Source organism: Procambarus clarkii, chromosome 35, assembly GCF_040958095.1.
Source record: "Procambarus clarkii isolate CNS0578487 chromosome 35, FALCON_Pclarkii_2.0, whole genome shotgun sequence".
In the NCBI taxonomy this organism is placed as follows: domain Eukaryota; kingdom Metazoa; phylum Arthropoda; class Malacostraca; order Decapoda; family Cambaridae; genus Procambarus; species Procambarus clarkii.
Window position 1 is genome coordinate 41,777,638 of NC_091184.1, and position 20,789 is coordinate 41,798,426.

Below are 20,789 nucleotides of genomic sequence, written 5' to 3' on the forward strand. Positions count from 1 at the left end.
TACGCTTTCTAACTTTAGAATTGCGTTTAAATACATGGATGGTGATATACTAAAGAAATTGTTCATGACTTTTGTTACGCCAAAGCTAGAATATGCAGCTGTTGTGTGGTGCCCAACAACAGAAGTTGGCCCATATCTTAAGAAGCACATCAACAAACTGGAAAAGGTGCAAAGACATGCTACTAAGTGGCTCCCAGAACTGAAGGGCAAGAGCTACGAGGAGACGTTAGAGGCATTAAATATGCCAAAACTAAAAGACAGAAGAGGTGATATGATCACTACATACAAAATAGTAACAGGAATTGATAAAATCGACAGGGAAGATTTCCTGAGACCTGGAACTTCAAGAACAGGAGGTCATAGATTGAAACTAGCTTAACACAGATGCTAAAGAAATATAAGAAAATTCACTTTCGCAAATAGAGTGGTAGACGGTTGGAACAAGTTAGGTGAGAAGGTGGTGGAGGCCAAGACTGTCAGTAGTTTCAAAGCGTTATATGACAAAGAGTGCTGGGAAGACGGTCTCATCCTTTAACTACACTTAGGTAATTACACACACACACACACACATACATATTATATTATATATATATATATATATATATATATATATATATATATATATATATATATATATATATATATATATATATATATATATATATATATGTCGTACCTAGTCGCCAGAACGCACTTTTCAGCCTACTATGCAAGGCCCGATTTGCCTAATAAGCCAAGTTTTCATGAATTAATATATTTTCTCTATTTTTTTTCTTATGAAATGATAAAGCTATCCATTTCATTATGTATGAGGTCAATTCTTTTTTTATTGGAGTTAAAATTAATAGAGATATATGACCGAACCTAACCTATCTTTATAGGTTAGGTTAGGTAGCTGAAAATGTTAGGTTAGGTAGTCGAAAAAACATTAATTCAAGAAAACTTGGCTTATTAGGCAAATCGGGCCTTGCATAGTAGGCTGAGATGTGCGTTCTGGCTACTAGGTACGACACATTATATATATATTTATATATATATATATATATATATATATATATATATATATATATATATATATATATATATATATATATATATACATATATATATATATATATCGGACAATTAGTAAAAAAAAAAAAAAAAAAATTAAATTATTTTACCTTGTACCTAGATCCACCAGGCCTGTTTGGTGCCTGTTTCAGTACTTCAGACATCTGGAAGGTCACATCCTCCTCCTCAACTTGTGGATGTGCGTTGATAGATGATTCTGTAAAATTAAGTTATTTATATAATAATAAATTCAGTATAACAATAATATTCTGTAAAATTAAAAGTAATTTATACATCAATCAGATAAAACTCTCCAGAGATGGTGATACACAACATATAAAGGACAAGTTTCAGAACAAAATATGCATTTAGGAATAAGGTTTTGTACATGTAGGTAGCACATGAGAAAATAAGTGGAAGGTGATCAAGTTTATATTAACATGTTAATGACTTTGTTAAGGCTTTGCAAGAATGAAAAAATATTAATAATATAATATCACCTACCAATTAATTGTACATCATTTATAAGTCAATTATTTGCATTATTATTATTCAATACTAATGATATAAAAATGCATTTTGTAATCTACTATTTATGCAAGTATTAAGCACAGGATCATGAAATAAACTGCAAAATACTGTAATGGATAAACCAATTAATTTTACATTTTCCTATAGCTAAGTCAGTCAGTTCTATTAGCAGCAGAGAACAATTATGCCCAACCTCTATTAAATGAAACAATCTTAAGAGCAAGTGATAGAAATATAATCATTTATGCTTGGGATTATGGAATGGTTCCAAATATGAAAAATATCAAGTTTTTTGGTTAAAATTTTTTAACTTAAAATTTACATTTTTAAGTGAATTTTAAACTTTATATATATATATATATATATATATATATATATATATATATATATATATATATATATATATATATATATATATATGTCGTACCTAGTAGCCAGAACTCACTTCTCAGCCTACTATTCAAGGCCCGATTTGCCTAATAAGCCAAGTTTTCCTGAATTAATATATTTACTATAATTTTTTTCTTATGAAATGATAAAGCAACCCTTTTCTCTATGTATGAGGTCAATTTTTTTTTATTGGAGTTAAAATTAACGTAGATATATGACCGAACCTAACCAACCCTACCTAACCTAACCTAACCTATATTTATAGGTAAGGTTAGGTTAGGTAGCCAAAAAAAGCTAGGTTAGGTTAGGTAGGTTAGGTAGACGAAAAAACATTAATTCATGAAAACTTGGCTTATTAGGCAAATCGGGCCTTGAATAGTAGGCTGAGAAGTGCGTTCTGGCTATTAGGTACGACATATATATATATATATATATATATATATATATATATATATATATATATATATATATATATATATATATATATATATATATATATATATATATATGTCGTACCTAATAGCCAGAACGCACTTCTCAGCCTACTATTCAAGGCCCGATTTGCCTAATAAGCCAAGTTTTCATGAATTAATGTTTTTTCGTCTACCTAACCTACCTAACCTAACCTAGCTTTTTTTGGCTACCTAACCTAACCTTACCTATAAATATAGGTTAGGTTAGGTTAGGTAGGGTTGGTTAGGTTCGGTCATATATCTACGTTAATTTTAACTCCAATAAAAAAAAATTGACCTCATACATAGAGAAAAGGGTTGCTTTATCATTTCATAAGAAAAAAATTATAGTAAATATATTAATTCAGGAAAACTTGGCTTATTAGGCAAATCGGGCCTTGAATAGTAGGCTGAGAAGTGAGTTCTGGCTACTAGGTACGACATATATATATATATATATATATATATATATATGTATGCCATATACATATATATGCTATGTTGTATGCTACAACTTGGCTGATAATAAAGCCATTCACAACTGCAGGCCTAATAAAAAAAGGAGGTGGCATAGCAATATCTTACAAAGATACCTTCATCTGCAATAGTCTCATTAGTAATAGAGACGACTATTGTGAATATACCTTTGCCAAGTTCTCCAGTAAATCCCTTAAATCCTCCTTGACTATAAGTGCCATCTATAGATTTCCCAATACCGACATAGCTTCATTCTCAGATAACGTAAGGAATCTTATCATAAATAACAATCTCAACAAAAATCAAACCAACTTAGTGGTTTGTAATGGTGAACAAAACATGCAGATACTTATATATAACCTGTGAATAGAGTGTAATAACACCAAAACTATTTGTTTATTGTTTTATGACCATAATAATTGAATCACTAATATGATTCACTAATATATAATCCTAATAATAATCACTAATATATAATCCATTGAGCATGCTGCATCTCTTTCAGTCTCTTTGCAATTTGAACAAGAGGGTTTTTAATTGATCGAACCATATTCTTAAAGTAAAGTAAATGAGATGTATTCCATATTTTGCAAAATATACGATGAAGGCACACAAACATTCATGCCAAAACTGAAGGGCAGGATTTATGAGGAGACATTAGAGGCATTAAATATTCCAAACTAGAAGACAGAAGGAAAAGAGGAGATATGATCACTACGTACAAAACAGTAACAGGAATTGATAAACTTGATAGGGAAGATTTCCCGAGACCTGGAATTTCAAGAACAAGAGGTTATAGATTTAAACGAACTAAACAAAGATGCCGAAGAAATGTAAGACAATTCACTTTTGCAAACAGAATGGTAAACGGTTGGAACATGTTAGGTGAGAAGGTGGTGGAGGCCAAATCCGTCAAAAGTTTCAAAGCATTATATGACAAAGAGTGCTGGGAAAATGGGACACCACGAGTGTAGCTCTCCATCCATCTGATTGATAACCCAAATGAATTTTTCATGGATATGATACCAACATCAAATCATAAATCAGATGTGATCCTATCCCCACTGGATTTTGAAGAAGCCATAGACAGTATGCCTATGCACTCTGCACCAGGCCCTGACTCTTGGAACTCTATATTCATCAAGAACTGTAAAAAACGTTATCGCAGGCCCTTCACATTCTTTGGAGACAAAGCCAAGATACTGGCATTGTCCCTGACATACTAAAAACAGCAGAGATAGCACCGCCCCATAAAGGAGGAAATAAGGCAGAGGCAAAAAACTACAGACCGATAGCACTAACATCGCACATCATAAAAATCTTTGAGAGAATGCTAAGAAGTAAGATCACAAAATACATGGAATCACAGCATCTCCATAACCCCAGACAACATGGTTTCAGAACAGGGCGCTCTTGCCTATCACAGTTGCTGGACCACTCTGACATGGCACTAGATGCCATGGAAGACAAACAAAACGCTTTGACAAAAAAAAGCCTTTGACAAATGTGACCATTGTGTTATTGCACATAAAATGCGTTCAAAAGGAATTACCGGAAAAATAGGCAGATGGATATACAACTTCCTGACTAATAGAACCCAATGTGTAGTAGTCAACAAAATAAAATCTGGACCATCAACCGTAAAGAGCTCAGTCCCCAAGCGTACTGTGCTTGCTCCAATACTTTTTCTCATCCTCATATCGGACATAGACAAGGACACAACCTATAGTACTTGATCATCCTTTGCAGATGACACTAGAATCTTCACGAGAGTAGGCAACATAGAGGACACGGCAAACCTCCAATCAGATGTAAATCAGGTCTTTCTATGGGCTACAGAAAATAACATGGTGATTAACGAACATAAGTTTCAGCTCATGCGCTACGGAAAAAATAAAAAATATAAAAACGGAAACCACTTACAAAACTCAGTCAAATCATAACATTGAACGGAAAAGCAACGTAAAGGATTTGGGTGTACTGATGTCAGAAGGCCTTACATTTAAAGAACAATAAAGTAGCCGTCACAACTGCAAGAAAAATGACAGGATAGATAACAAGAACTTTTCACACTAGAGATGCTATACCGATGATGATAGTTTTCAAGACGCTAGTGCTCTCTAGAGTGGAATACTGCTGCATAATGAAAGCCCCTTTCAAAGCTGGAGAAATTACTGACCTATACTTATGCATTTATCTTCGGTTTAACACAACAGGCACCAGACACACGCTAGGCATCATACACACTAGGATAAAACAAACATTAGGCCAGAAGTCAGAAAAGAATTCAAAGAATTTTACTGGAAAGGCTTGTTGTTAGGAAAGGAAGTAATTGAGATGAATTAATGCACAGTATGTCAATTTTGTGAAATATATGATAAAGGAACAAAAACATTTATACCAAAACAAAGATGCAGAACTAGGAAACAGGATTTGTTCAACTGAAATTTCAAGACGGACAGAGACCAAAAGACACAAAAATGGAATCAATATACGAAGAGGCCAAACCCCCAAACATACCAGTAATACAAAGAGAAACAACTACACGGCAGTGAGGAGAGAGGCAGAAAGAAATTTTGAAAAAAAGGAACAAACAAATGTAAAGTAGAACAAATCATATTCTATAAATACAGCAACAACCAATTGCAGGTAAAGGATAATATTCAGAGCTTTTAAATGCATGGATGGCGAAATACTCAAGAAATTGTTCACGACTTTTGTTACACCAAAGTTGGAATATGCAGCGGTTGTATGGTGCCCATATCTTAAGAAGCACATAAACAAACTGGAAAAGGTGCAAAGACATGCTACTAAGTGGCTCCCAGAACTGAAGGACAAGAACTATGAGGAGAGGTTAGAGGCATTAAATATACCAAATATACTACACAAATATATATACTACACATGCACAATAAACTACCCTACACAGGCTGAGTATGGTGTGTACAATAAATTATTAGCTAAAAGATAAGACTGAGTTTGTATAAATGGGGGTTAAGTCAGAGTGGGAAAATGTAAGTGGAGTGCCTAAAAACCCTGTCCTGGGACCTCTGTAATTCATAATATATACAAATAATTTAGACTCAGGTTTGATCAGCAATATTTGAAAATTTCCAGACGATACAAAAGGGATTTTTTTCTGGATTCAGGATTATTTTTTTATGGCTGAAAACAGGTTTTCAGCAATAAAAGAAATACAGTATTGCTGGAACAACCGTCGACATCTTCAAGAGAAAACCTGAACATCTTCAAGAAGTGAAGATGACCTTGAGAAGAAGTATAGGTTGGGAGAAGTATAGGTTAGGAATTGTCTCCAAAGAATTCTCAAAGAATTACTCGTTATTGCTATCCAAGATAATTAGACGAGCCAAAGCTAAATACTACGAAGATAAATTTACCCAAATAAAGAGTACCTTACCTAAAAATATGTATGTACCTTACGTAAATAAACATTTGATTTTGAAGTGCCGGACAAACAAGGCTGTGGTGGATATGTGGGCCTGAGGGGCCTGTCCAAGCAACAGCCTGTTGGACCAAGCTCTCACATGTCAAGCCTGGCCTTGGAAGGGCTTGGTGAGTAGAACAACTACCAGAACCCTATAATGCATGTATCAAGGTGTCCAGGCAGTGAGCACCACATAATGCAGTGCAGTCCTGTAAGAATAAGCACAGTAAGTATGGGCATGGAGGGGGTGCAGCAGTGGCTTGTGAAGGGCTGGAGAGTAAATGGACATGCCCAGGGGTAAAAAGCATTAGGGTAACAGAACATAGCCCATAAAAATAGTAATGACAATGAATGAATAATTATATGAATGCAATAATACTTCATATCTCAATAGGAATACTAAGCAGGATGCAAGACAAGGTACTGGTGGTGATAGTGGTTGGTACAAGTCCTCACATCCCCACAGACACCAGTAACAGCCCTCACCTCCCAACACAGTACCCTTGTAGCGAGTTAATCTTATACTCGCTTCATTATCTTATAGCATAACTAATTAACACTAATTACAGAAGCTACACAGGTGATACTTTGGTGTGAGTTGAGCGCACTGAGCGTCGGTATCGCTACACCCTTGTTCCTTAACAACCCTTTGGACCTTTATTACAGAAAAATAGAATCAATTAATTTAATAAAATATAAAATATAAGTGCTTACTTACGATAATACTATCGGTGGAACACAAAATCTTCTTCTTCTTGATAGTAGGTGCAGTTTGCATGAAGGGTTAGTCCTCGCCATGACTGAACTGACGACAAAATGGCCGATGTGTTGATATGGCGTCAGGTGACGCTGTGACGTCACAGGTGAGGGACGCTTTGCGCATTACTCCCTCGTACTTAAAAAGTACTACAGGTACTTTTTGGTTTTATTTTTGAATATGGCAGAAGTTGGACAGCTTTTCAAATCATTATAAGGGAGTGAGTTCCATAGACTAGGTCCCTTTATTTACATAGAGTGTTTACATAGATTAAGTTTGACTCTGGGGATATCAAAGAGATATTTATGTCTGGTGGGGACGTGGCCATGTGTTCTATTACATCTGTCCAGGAAGAGTTTCAGAACAGGGTTTGCAGTTAGAAAAAGGGCTTTATAAACGTAATTTACACAGGAGAATGTATGGAGTGAATTTGTTTAGCATGTTTAAGGATTTGAACAAGGGAGCTGTGTGTTGTCTGAAGGTAGAGTTATTTATTGTCCTGATAGCAGATTTTTACTGGATGATGATGGGCTTGAGGTAGTTTGCAGAGGTTGAACCCCAAGCACAAACGCCATAAGAATGATAGGGATAGATAAGTGCATAATAGAGTGAGAGGAGAGCAGAGTAGGGTACATAATATCTGATCTTAAACAGTATACCAACTGTTTTAGAAACCTTTTTAGTTATGTGTTGTATATGGGTGCGGAAGTTGAGTCTCTTGTCTAAGTATAGGCTAAGAAACTTTCCATCATTTTTATTGCTAATGTTTACATTATCTATCTGAAGCTGAATTGCATTTGTTGATTTGTTTCCAAATAAGATATAGTAGGTCTTTTCTATGTTTTGTGTGAGGTTTGTTGGTTGACATCCACAAGTAGACTTTTTTTAATTAATTGTTTACAACATTATTTAACAGGAGTGGGTTGGGGTCAGAGTAGATGAGTAGTATCATCAGCCAACAATATAGGTTTAAGTATGTTAGAGACATTAGGGAGATCATTGATGTATATAAGAAACAGGAGGGTCCTAGGATGCTGCTCTGTGGCACCTTTACGGTAATTAAGTGGTAGAGTGGGAGAGGTTATATCATTGATGGCTTCATATTGGTGTCTGTTACTAAGATAGGATCGGATATAGTTTAGGGCAAGGCCACGGATTCCATAATGGTGGAATTTAAGTAAGAGGTAGTTATGGTTAACAGTATCAAAGGCCTTTCTCAGGCCGATGAAGAGTTCAATTGGAAACTCACTTTTGTCAAGGGCTGAGAAGATTAAGTCAAGCAGACTAACAATAGCATCATTGGTACTCTTTTGGGAGCGGAAGCCAAACTGACAGGGACTTAGTATATTGAATTTTACAAGATTGGAGTAGAGCTGTTTGTAAAAAAAAAAATAATTTTGATAATATAGGTAGATTCGATATGGGTCTGTAATTATTTATGTCTGCCGTGTTACCTCCTTTATGAACTGGCGTTACTCTTGCTTTTTTAAGGATATCAGGGAAGGTATGACACTCTAGGGATTTGTTGAACAGCAGTGCTATGGATGGTGCAAGGGCATGGGAGGCACGCCTGTGTACCATCGATGGTATTTCACTAATGTTCCCAGCTTTGGTTTTTAGCGAGTGAATGATGGACACAACATCTGTAGGGCTGACCGGAGAGAGGAGAAGAGAGTTTGGATAGCTGCGTGAAAGATATGTGGTAACATATGTCTGAGTCTCTGGGATTTTTCGGGCAAGGTGAGCACCAAACGATGAAAAGAAGCTATTAAATTCAGTTGCTGTTTCAAGATCTGTTGCAGGTGTATAACCATCCTTGGAGATTTTTATCTTATTATGTGAATGTTGTTTAGCTCCTAGGATGGTAGAGATGGCTCTCCATGTGCTTTTTATGTTGCCTTTTGCTTCTTTGAATCTATTCTCGTAATAGGAACGCTTTGCTCTTATTATACTGGTAAGCACTGATGAATACCTCTTAACTACTTCTTTTCCAACTAGGCCAATCCTAAGTTTTTTTTTCATATTCATGTTTCTTGTCGATTGCTTTAAGTATGCCATTAGTGAGCCAGGGATTATTTAACCTTTTTGCCAGTTACTTGCTTGGTGAGGAGAGGACAATAAGTATTGTAAAGGCTTTAAATTTTGGAAAGAGGCTAGTTAACGAATTATTATCCTGTGTATTGATAAATTTAGATTCCCAGTTTACATTGTGGAGGGCATTTGTGAGATTGCCTATTGCCGCTTCACATTGTAACCTAAAGGTAATTTTCTTGTTACCTGGTGGTGTTATGGCCATGTTCGCTACAAGGAAGGTAGGATAGTGGTCAGTTGTTCTGTCAGTGATTATACTTGATGTAAGAGGAGCTGTTATGTTGGTCCATCAGTGATCCAGGGTAGTCGCAGATGTTTGAGTGACTCGGGTGGGCCTGGTGATTGCGGGGATGAGCATACAGGAATTCATGCTGTTGAGGAAACAGTCTACTTGAGGGTTATTTTGTAGCCCTAGGTCAATATTGAAATCACCTCTGAGAACTATGTGATTTTTGTTGAGATTATTGTTTATGATAAGGTTCCTCAAGTTGTTATTGTATTTGTGTCTAGCTTCAGACACAAGCATGTTACAGTTATGTCTTAAAGAGTTGAGAGCAATTAAGGATGATAAAGAGTCACTTACAACTAATGTATCAAGTTTGGATACTTGTACACATTTCAGTGCAAGGAGCAAGGCAAATAGTTCAGTCTGAAGGGTAGAGGCCCAGTTGTTTATACGGACTCCCCACTCAAAATATAAGTCATATCCTATTGCCAGGACAACTGCACTTCCAGCTGCACCCGTTGGGCGCTGTAGGAAACCTTCAGTGTATATGATTTGAGAGAGAGAATGCTCTGTGGACAGAGCATCAATATGGCTTAAGACGTTGAGCTTTGCCTCAAGACAAAGCTGGGACTGATCTCTAATTTGCTCCTTTGATGGAAAGGGAGGGATTAAAATTGAAAAGGGTGTAATTTCCTACAGTGCAGGAAAGTGCTATTGTTGTCTCTCTTGGTACAAATTATAAATCTGATACTTTCTGAGTTCAGTTCCAATTTTATTTATCTATTTGAAACAATGTTTACATTCAATAAAGAAATTCTGGAGGGCTTCTGTGCAAGGGTTAGGATGAGCTAGCCTAAGCATTTTTATACCAATTTGACAGTTATTTTCAGTAACACGATAAACAACGCTCGGAATATTAAGTTCCTTTCTCATATTAAGTATCTTTGTGGTACGAAGGCACCCAAGGATTATCCTCAAGGCTTCGTTCTGCAATTTTTCAAGCCCTCCAAGCTTTCTTTCAGGATGCCTTAAAGTTAGTTTAGTTCATTTATTATGCACCCCATACCCATCTTGTGGGCGGTAGTGGAAAGGGTTGCAGAGGCACATAATGGGCTCAGGGACTGAACCCAACAATTCATTTAGCTAAGCAAGTTACAATCTTGATGAGCTAGTTACAAAATTCAGTATAAGTCGTCACATCAACAATAGGTTCGAGATCGATCACAAGTACAGTTTCTAAATTAAGCAACTGACATATGTGGAGAGCTAGTGTCACAATTGATATGTTTGTCCTGCACACCGCCCCTCATCCAGTGGGCAGCGGTGGATAGGTTACAATCACTTAGTTACTACTTACAGTTAGCAAACTGGGGATATTTGGCTAAAATTTCTGGTACCAGATCATTTTGAATGAAATATTGACACATCGTTGGTACATTGGTTATAGAATTGTCTCTGAATTCACTATCACATAGTGACGGAGGGGTGTGCAAATAATTTTGTTGACAGTTAACATTTGGTCAGGTCTACATCGGCAGATAATGAGAATTCCCAGAAATACTTGTAACCGAGTCTAAGCCGAGCAGTAGTAACATCTAGAAGTCTGCTGATTTTATTGGATGAACCATAGATGTGTGGCTCCTTTTGCATAATAGTATTGAACGAAAGTTAATCTCCCCAAACACTTTCGCGTTTTGGGCAAGTTACCCCTCCACTCTCTCCATTTTTGTTTGGACATTCCCTGGCAGTGCGCGGAAATACTGAAAAGTGTATACTCTTTTCAACTTTGTCACCTTAATTCTCGTCCTATGTCTTTCATTTTGGTATCAATGCGTTCGCAATAGAATTCCCAACAGAACTATGTGCATATAATGTCAAAGACAGCAGCGCGCTCCACCCGCCGACAAGATGAATGTAGGCCAAGGGTACCAGAAAAAGAAAGCTGAGCCACCCTCAGGCAACTCTCATTACATTAGAGAGCGTGATAATACTGAAAAGTGTATACCCTTTTCAACTTTGTTACCTCAATTCTCATCCTAGTTTTTTCAATTTGGCATCAATGTGTTCGCAATAGAATTCTCTACAGGACTAAAGGCATATAAACTCCAAAAGCCCGGCTTACCATCCGCAACAAACAGAGTAAGCGAGAGTGTGTTACCAGGGAGCGCACAAGAGCGATAAAATGTATACACTCTTTTCATTTTGGTCACCCCAATTGTCATCCTAGGTCTTTCATTTTGGTATCAATGTGTTAGCAATAGAATTATCTACAGGTTTAAATGCATATAAACTCCAAAAGCAAGGTGTACCATCCGCACAAAACAGAGAAAGTGAGAGAAAGTAACCCGGGAGCACTCTAGTGCAATGTAATGTGAACACTCTTTTCACTTTGGTTACCTCAATTCTCGTCATATGTCTTTCATTTTGGTATCAATGTGTTCGCAATTGTATCTGCTGGCATTTTACCCTTTGCTTGGATCTGAAGGGTTTTAGGCTCACCACGATGCAATCTGATAGTACCACAGGTGTATATACCTATCTTCAAGCAGCAATTCACTCATTCAAACCGACTTATAATAGTTATCCATATATAAATGGTAATCTTTGTTCTACCTGTTAACCTGTCATATGAAGAAAGATTGTCAAAGCTTATATTACATTCTCTAGAAAAGCAAAGAATTAGGAGTGACATATGGTAGAGGTGCACAATGGGATGAATGGACATAACAAAGGGGACATTAATGGGGTATTAAAAGTAGCAACACAAGACAGAACTCGAAACAAAGTGTAAAAATTGGAAAAATTTAGATTTAGGAAAGAACTGCATGAGTAAATACACTGGGTTTGTACCTTAAGGTTCATGTATGCAATATTACAGAGTTCCAGTTAACTCCCATGCATGCAATTAATTTATGTTATGTTTATGTTTTTTATGTTAAAATGTTTTTGTTGATTTGTTTGTATATTTTCATAAGTAAAGCATGCTTACCGTCTTATTCCAAGTTTTATGATAACTTTACAAGGTTTAAAACATAAAGTTCAATATATATTCTGGTTTTCACACAGGAATTATACGTTAATATAACATCATAATAACGTAATGATGTCGTGTAAATAACGTTATACTGACGTCATATAAATGTTATATTTATGTTATAAGAACGTAAATTGGATAGCTTTACAGAAAGTAAACAAAAAAAACTAAATGTTGACTGAAAATTATTTATTCTTAAATATAAAGCATGAAAACATTATAATACCATAGCATTCACTATTATTTTTAAATTTTTACATAAATCTTAAAAAACTGTGTCTCAAGAATATATGTTTTTAGTTATATCCTTTGGTTTTAAGAACATCAGATATACGTATTTATGTCAAAAGTTACAGTATTACCTTTGTGGAACCATTTAAAAACGTCCACAAACGTTCTGTGTTTGCTGGGTAGTTGGAATCACTTTGAAATAAGCCATATTACGTGTTATACTATGATCTCTATTACTAGCTGTTACCATAGTTCCTTTTACACTAATCACTTTATATGGTTTTGTATCATACGGCATATCTAACTTTCCCTCTTTTTTCTTTTTAACGAGAACAGTGTCACCAACCTTTATGAACTGTTCCTTTGCACGTTGATCATGAGCAATTTTCATTTTGCCCTTGGCTAGTGCATCCTTCTGAGCGAGACGTTTATCCGTTACCTCGGCTGGCATGACGGGTAGTGCGATTCTCATAGGACGTCCAAATAAAAGTTCGCCAGGCGACTTGCCCAGTGTTCCATGTGGTGTTGCACGGTAGTTCCTGAGAAAAGCATACATAGCTTGTTTCCAGGATCGTCCTTCGGCATGAGCACAGCGTACCGCTTTCATGAGAGGTTGCATGAATCTCTCAACTTCTCCATTTGCTTGAGGATGTAGTGGCATCACACGGCGGTGTTTGAATCCAATATGCTCAGAAAAGTTGACGAAGTCTTGTCCATTGAATGGCGGTCCATTGTCTGTCTTGACAATTTCAGGAATGCCAAAGTTTGAAAAGATCTTGTCGAGTTTCGGGATGACAGCCTTTGCAGATGTGGAAGTGATGATTTCTACTTCTGGATAACGTGAGTGATCATCAATGACTACCATCAAGTACTCTCCAGTTGGTAGCGGTCCGCAGAAGTCCATCGATACTTCCGTCCATGGTGCAGCAGGTAGTGGTGAAGGTTGTAGAGGTGTTGGTCTTGAAGTATCCACTGCAGCTTGGCAAGGGACACAGGCATCATGCATATCCTTTGCTTGACGATCAGTGCCAGGAAACCACACCTTTTCTCGTAGCAGCTGTTTCGTCCTAACAAGACCTTGGTGTCCTTGATGTGCAAGCTTCAGAGCACGTTGCTGGAGAACAGCTGGAATCACGATACGAGTACCTCGCAGCACAGTGTCGCGTTGTTGCGTAACACTTAATTCTGTCTGGATGCGTTCAAGTGCTTTGAATGCATCTTGGTCAACTCCTGAGGGTGGGATGCGTGGAAACTTTTTCTTAGTCAATGCATCCACTGTTGCTTGCAGAGTTGGGTCCTCTAGGGTTGCAGTACGGATTTCATCAAGAGTAAGAGCCTTAGGGACTGCATCACAGGTTACAGAGTGTACATATTCCTCGGCAACTTGCTGATGCTTGGTGATGGTGAAACTGTTGGCAGGATGTCGACTGATGTAATCAGCGGGATTGCCTGCACCCGGCTTGTATTTCACCGTAAAGTTGTATGGTTGCAGACGAAGAGCCCATCTCTCAATGCGAGCTGGTGGTTTGGACTTTGGATTATTGAAGATGGTCTCCAACGGTTTGTGGTCAGTGACCATCGTGGTGAAGGGCGCACCAAGCAGATACACATTGAAGTGTTCACAGCCCCATACAAGAGCAAGAGCTTCCTTCTCTGTCTGACTGTATCGTTGCTCAACATCTGTGAGAGAACGGCTGGCGTAGGCAATTACTACTCTGGAATCTGGTTGACCAGGTTTGTGTTGGGCTAAAACAGCACCTAAACCAACAGGACTAGCATCCACCGTTAACTCAGTGTCCATTGATGGATCAAAGTATGCAGCAGTCGCATTCTCTACTAGTGCATCTTTCACAGCATCAAATGCATTTTGCTCGATATCGCTCCAGTACCATGATGCATTTTTCTTCAGGAGCTCACGTAGAGGCTTTGTAATGGTAGCAAAATCTGGAATGAAGCGAGAACAGTAGTTTGCCATTCCCAGAAAACTATGTACTTCAGTGGACGTTGAAGGAGGTGCAGCATTCTTGATATCTGCAACTTTCTTAGGATCTGGAGACAGACCTTTGTCACTAAGTACATGTCCAAAGAATTCAATTTTATGTTGATTGAACTCACACTTTGCTCGGCTTAACGTCAAATTCTTTTCTCGTAAGCGTTGCAATGTTGCACGAAGAGCTTTGTCGTGTTCAGCTTGGGTACGGCCATAAACAATGATGTCATCAGACATGTTGTCAGCATTAGGTATGTCTTGCAATACCTGGCTGATGATGTGCTGGAATACCTCGGCAGCACTGTTAATACCAAAACTCAGGCGCTTGTACCTATACAGACCTCGATGTGTCGTAAACGTTGTGATGAATCGACTCTCCTCATCAAGTTCAAGCTGATGATAGCCCTTGTTTAAATCTAACTTGCTGAATACAGTTGCACCATTCAAGCGGTAGATCATATCATCTACAGTGGGTGTAGGATGGCGTTCACGCATTATTGCCTTGTTGGGAACACGCATGTCCACACAAATGCGTATCTCATCTGGATTCTTCGGCTTTGGTGGAGTGACAATTGGGCTTACCCATGGTGTTGGGCCTGTAACTGGTTCAATGATATCTAGTTCCATCAGCCTATCCAGTTCGGCATCAACTTTCTTGCGAGTATGGAATGGTTGTCGGCGATGTGGTTGGGCAACTGGAATTACATCTGGGTTGATATGCAGATGTACTTTGCTATCAGTATAACAACCTATGGATTTAAATCGATCAGAGAATTCAGCAACAATACCATCAACATTGTTTGCAGATTCCACTGCTACAGCATTAGAAAGCTGAAGTAGCCCCAATTTGGTTGAAGTCTTGTAACTGAGTAAAGACTCCTTTGCATTCCTAACAACATGGAATGTAGTAATGAGCATTGCATTCTTTGACTTAATCTCTGCAGTGAAAGTTCCAATCACTGGCAAGGCTACCTTTGAAGCATAGGCAGTGGCTTTGCCATTATAGTTCTCAAGCTTTGGGAACTGTTTTTTAAATTTCTCATATTGGCACTCAGCAATGGTGTCAATGTTTGATCCAGTGTCAATGAGAACCTTGAGACAAATACCAGCAATGTATACACATGTCTCTGGGTTGTTTGGAAGATCATTCCATTCTGTGATTGCTTGTACTCCATAAGTATAATCACATTCACTGTCATCTGAGACTGGTTGTAATGAAATGTTGTCTTGTACATTGTTAACATTCTTGATTTGAGGTGCAATATTGTGTTTACCACCTCGACCCCTATGACCTGATCCTCGTACAGTGCTTTTATTCATTGACTGTGGTTTCTTTAGTGCAGAACGACACATAGCACCAAAATGACCTAGTTTTCTACACTCATAGCACTTCTTACCTTGAGCAGGACAAACATTACCTTGGTGTGGGTAGTCTCCTCCACAATTGTAACATTTATTGTTGACACCCTCTGATGTGGGTCGTTGTGACTGCTTGAGCCTTGTTCCTTGACCCCAGTTGTGACGTGGTTCTCGGCTAAATTTACTGTTAGGTTTGCCATGATATCTTCTTTGATCACGGTGTCCTCCCTGAACCTTACGTACCTCATCACTGTTAGTAACAGTGGCAGAACCGTTGTTGGCACTGCACTCCATGACACGAGCATCACGTGCAGCATCTTCCATTCGACGAGCAATATCCAGTATCTTGGTAAGAGAACTTTCATCATCAACAAGTTCTAGAGCTCTTCGACGGAGACGTGTAGATGTGCATGTTTCAATTATTTGCTGTTTGATTTCTTTGTCAACATCAGCAAACTCACAATGGGCTGCTAAACCCTGCAGACGTGTGTGGTATTGATCCACAGTTTCATTAGAGAGTTGTTTTGCTCTCCTGAAATGCATAATTTCCATTGCAGTATTTTGCCTTGGTTTGAAATGCTCTGTTAGTTTGGCTTTGGCAGTGTCATAATCTTTGGCACCACCAGTGTCTTTCAGTGTGTCAAAGATGTCACAAACTCTATCACCTGCATAATGAAGTAGAAAGGCACGCTTTCTTTCAGCACTTTTGATGTCAGAAACTATCAACAAATTTTCAAACCTTTTAAGCCATTTGACCCACCTCTGTGACAGGTTTGTCTGGTCACAGTCAGGATCAAATGCAGGAAACTGAGGTATATTTGCCATTTTTACTGAATAAATGTAACTTATCACTTAAATGTTCCTCAGAATATTAAACACTTACTGCACTGTATATGTTAGTCAAGAATTCACTGTAATTACTTTAATTTTGCAAAGCACACAAGCATTTTAATGCAAAAGTTCACAACAGTGCACAATATAGCAGCAACTGACTTCTTACCTAGCCCTTGTGTACATGTGTTGTTCCTACTCACAGCAGCAGCACAGCAGTTGGCACAGCAGTTGGTACAGCAGCAGTTGGTACAGCAGTTGGTACAGCAGTCGGTACAGCAGTCAGCTCAGTGTGATGAATTTTGTAGCACGAAGCGTCGTTTCGTAACCAAAACATCAGGTTTTGTACACATCAATGCGTCGTTTCGTACACAACGTCGGCAGATTCCTCAGTACACAGTTTCTTCAGCACAGCTTGGGTAGCACACAGCTTGGGTAGCACACAGCATCGGTTAGCACACAGCATCGTTTAGCACACAGCATTGGTTAGCACACAGCATCGGTTAGCATACAGCATCGGGTATGGCGCTCACAGCTTCTCTTCCTCCTCCAGGCAGCATGCTTCTCCCTTGTTTGAAACTGAACAAATACCTGCGTTCACAGTTCATCCTCGTCGCCAATGTGGTGTTTGTGTGTTACTGAGGAAGTCTTGGTTGTAGGGTTGATGTAAAGTCATGACTTGGTTACTGACTTTAATACTTAATATGATTACATGACTAGTAGCTACCAAGCTTGGCGGGCGTCCTGTACGCTCTCTTGTTTACCTCCAATCTCTCTCTGGCGTCCCAGCCGCCGCACATAGAAAACGGATGGTACCATTTTCTGTGAACATGACAGCTACGAGTGGTCGAAACCACACTTAAATCCCGAAATGAACTTACGAAGATTTTTCCACTTAGGGTAGTTAATTGAATACGGACGTAGCCGCCACGAAGGCGTTAAGACGGAAAACGCTCTTAGCTAAGAGGAAAAACCTTCGTAAGTACCTTCCTGAATCCGGCCCCAGAACTCACTTTTCAGCCTACAATGCAAGGCCCGATTTGCCTAATAAGCCAAGTTTTCATTAATTAATATATTTTCTCTAATTTTTTTCTTATGAAATGATAAAGCAACCCATTTCATTATGTAAGAGGTAAATTTTTTTTTATTAGAGTTAAAATTAACGTAGATATATGACTGAACCTAACCAACCCTACCTAACCTATCTTTATAGGTTAGGTTAGGTTAGGTAACCTAACCTAACCTATCTTTATAGGTTAGGTTAGGTTAGGTAGCCGAAAAAGTTAGGTTAGGTTAGGTTAGGTAGGTTAGGTAGTCAAAAAGCAATTAATTCATGAAAACTTGGCTTATTAGGCAAATCGGGCCTTGCATAGTAGGCTCAGAAGTGAGTTCTGGCTACTAGGTACAACATATATATATATATATATATATATATATATATATATATATATATATATATATATATATATATGTCGTACCTAGTAGCCAGAACTCACTTCTCAGCCTACTATTCAAGGCCCGATTTGCCTAATAAGCCAAGTTTTCCTGAATTAATATATTTACTATATTTTTTTTCTAATGAAATGATAAAGCTGCCCTTTTCTCTATGTATGAGGTCAATTTTTTTTTATTGGAGTTAAAATTAACGTAGATATATGACCGAACCTAACCAACCCTACCTAACCTAACCTAACCAATATTTATAGGTAAGGTTAGGTTAGGTAGCCAAAAAAAGCTAGGTTAGGTTAGGTTAGGTAGGTTAGGTAGACAAAAAAACATTAATTCATGAAAACTTGGCTTATTAGGCAAATCGGGCCTTGAATAGTAGGCTGAGAAATGCGTTCTGGCTATTAGGTACGACATATATATATATATATATATATATATATATATATATATATATATATATATATATATGTCGTACCTAGTAGCCAGAACGCACTTCTCAGCCTACTATGCAAGGCCCGATTTGCCTAATAAGCCAAGTTTTCCTGAATTAATATATTTTCTCTAGTTTTTTTCTTATGAAATGATAAAGCTACCCATTTCATTATGTATGAGGTTAATTTTGTTTTATTGGAGTTAAAATTAACGTAGATATATGACCAAACCTAACCAACCCTACCTAACCTAACCTAACTTATCTTTATAGGTTAGGTTAGGTTAGGTAGCCGAGAAAGTTAAGTTAGGTTAGGTTAGGTAGGTTAGGTCGTCGAAAAAACATTAATTCATGAAAACTTGGCTTATTAGGCAAATCGGGCCTTGCATAGTAGGCAGAGAAGTGCGTTCTGGCTACTAGGTACGACATATATATATATATATATATATATATATATATATATATATATATATATATATATATATGTCGTACCTAGTAGCCAGAACGCACTTCTCAGCCTACTATGCAAGGCCCGATTTGCCTAATAAACCAAGTTTTCCTGAATTAATATATTTTCTCTAATTTTTTTCTTATGAAATGATAAAGCTACCCATTTCATTATGTATGAGGTCAATTTTTTTTAATTGGAGTTAAAATTAACGTAGATATATGGCCGAACCTAACCAACCCTACCTAACCTAACCTAACCTATCTTTATAGGCTAGGTTAGGTTAGGTGGCCGAAAAAGTTAGGTTAGGTTAGGTTAGGTAGGTTAGGTAGTCGAAAAACAATTAATTCATGAAAACTTGGCTTATTAGGCAAATCGGGCCTTGCATAGTAGGCTGAGAAGTGCGTTCTGGCTACTAGGTACGACATATATATATATATATATATATATATATATATATATATTATATATATATATATATATATATATATATATATATATATATACATGACAATGTCAGACCACGGAGGAAAATGAAACAGGAATTTCCTTAAGTACTTTCGTATATTAAATACATCTTCAGAAGGAATGAAGATGTATTCCTTCTTCATCTTCATTCCTTCTGAAGATGTATTTAATATACGAAAGTACTTAAGGAAATTCCTGTTTCATTTTCCTCCGTGGTCTGACATTGTCACATTCTTAATCACGTGTTTATTTTCGTGATATACACACACACACACACACACACACACATATATATATATATATATATATATATATATATATATATATATATATATATATATATATATATATATATATATATATATATATGTCGTACCTAGTAGCCAGAACGCACTTCTCAGCCTACTATGGAAGGCCAAATTTGCCTAATAAGCCAAGTTTTCATGAATTATTTGTTTTTCGACTACCTAACCTACCTAACCTGATCTAACCTAACTTTTCCGGCAACCTAACCAAACCTAACCTATAAAGATAGGTTAGGTTAGGTTAGGTAGGGTTGGTTAGGTTCAGTCATATATCTACGTTAATTTTAACTCCAATAAAAAAACATTGACCTCATACATAATGAAATGGGTAGCTTTATCCTTTCATAAGAAAAAAAATTAGAGAAAATATATTAATTCAGGAAAACTTGGCTTATTAGGCAAATCGGGCCTTGCATTGTAGGCTCAGAAGTGAGTTCTGGCTACTATGTACGATATATATATATATATATATATATATATATATATATATATATATATATATATATATATATGTCGTACCTAGTAGCCAGAATACACTTCTCAGCCTACTATGCAAGGTCCGGTTTGCCTAATAAGTCAAGTTTTCCTGAATTAATTAATTTTCTCTATTTTTTTTCTTATGTAATGATAAAGCTACCCATTTCATTATGTATGAGGTCAATTTTTTTTTATTGGAGTTAAAATTAACGTAAATATATGACCGAACCTAACCAACCCTACCTAACCTAACCTAACCTATTTTTATAGGTTAGGTTAGGTTAGGTAGCCGAAAAAGTTAGGTTAGGTTAGGTTAGGTAGGTTAGGTAGTCGAAAAACAATTAA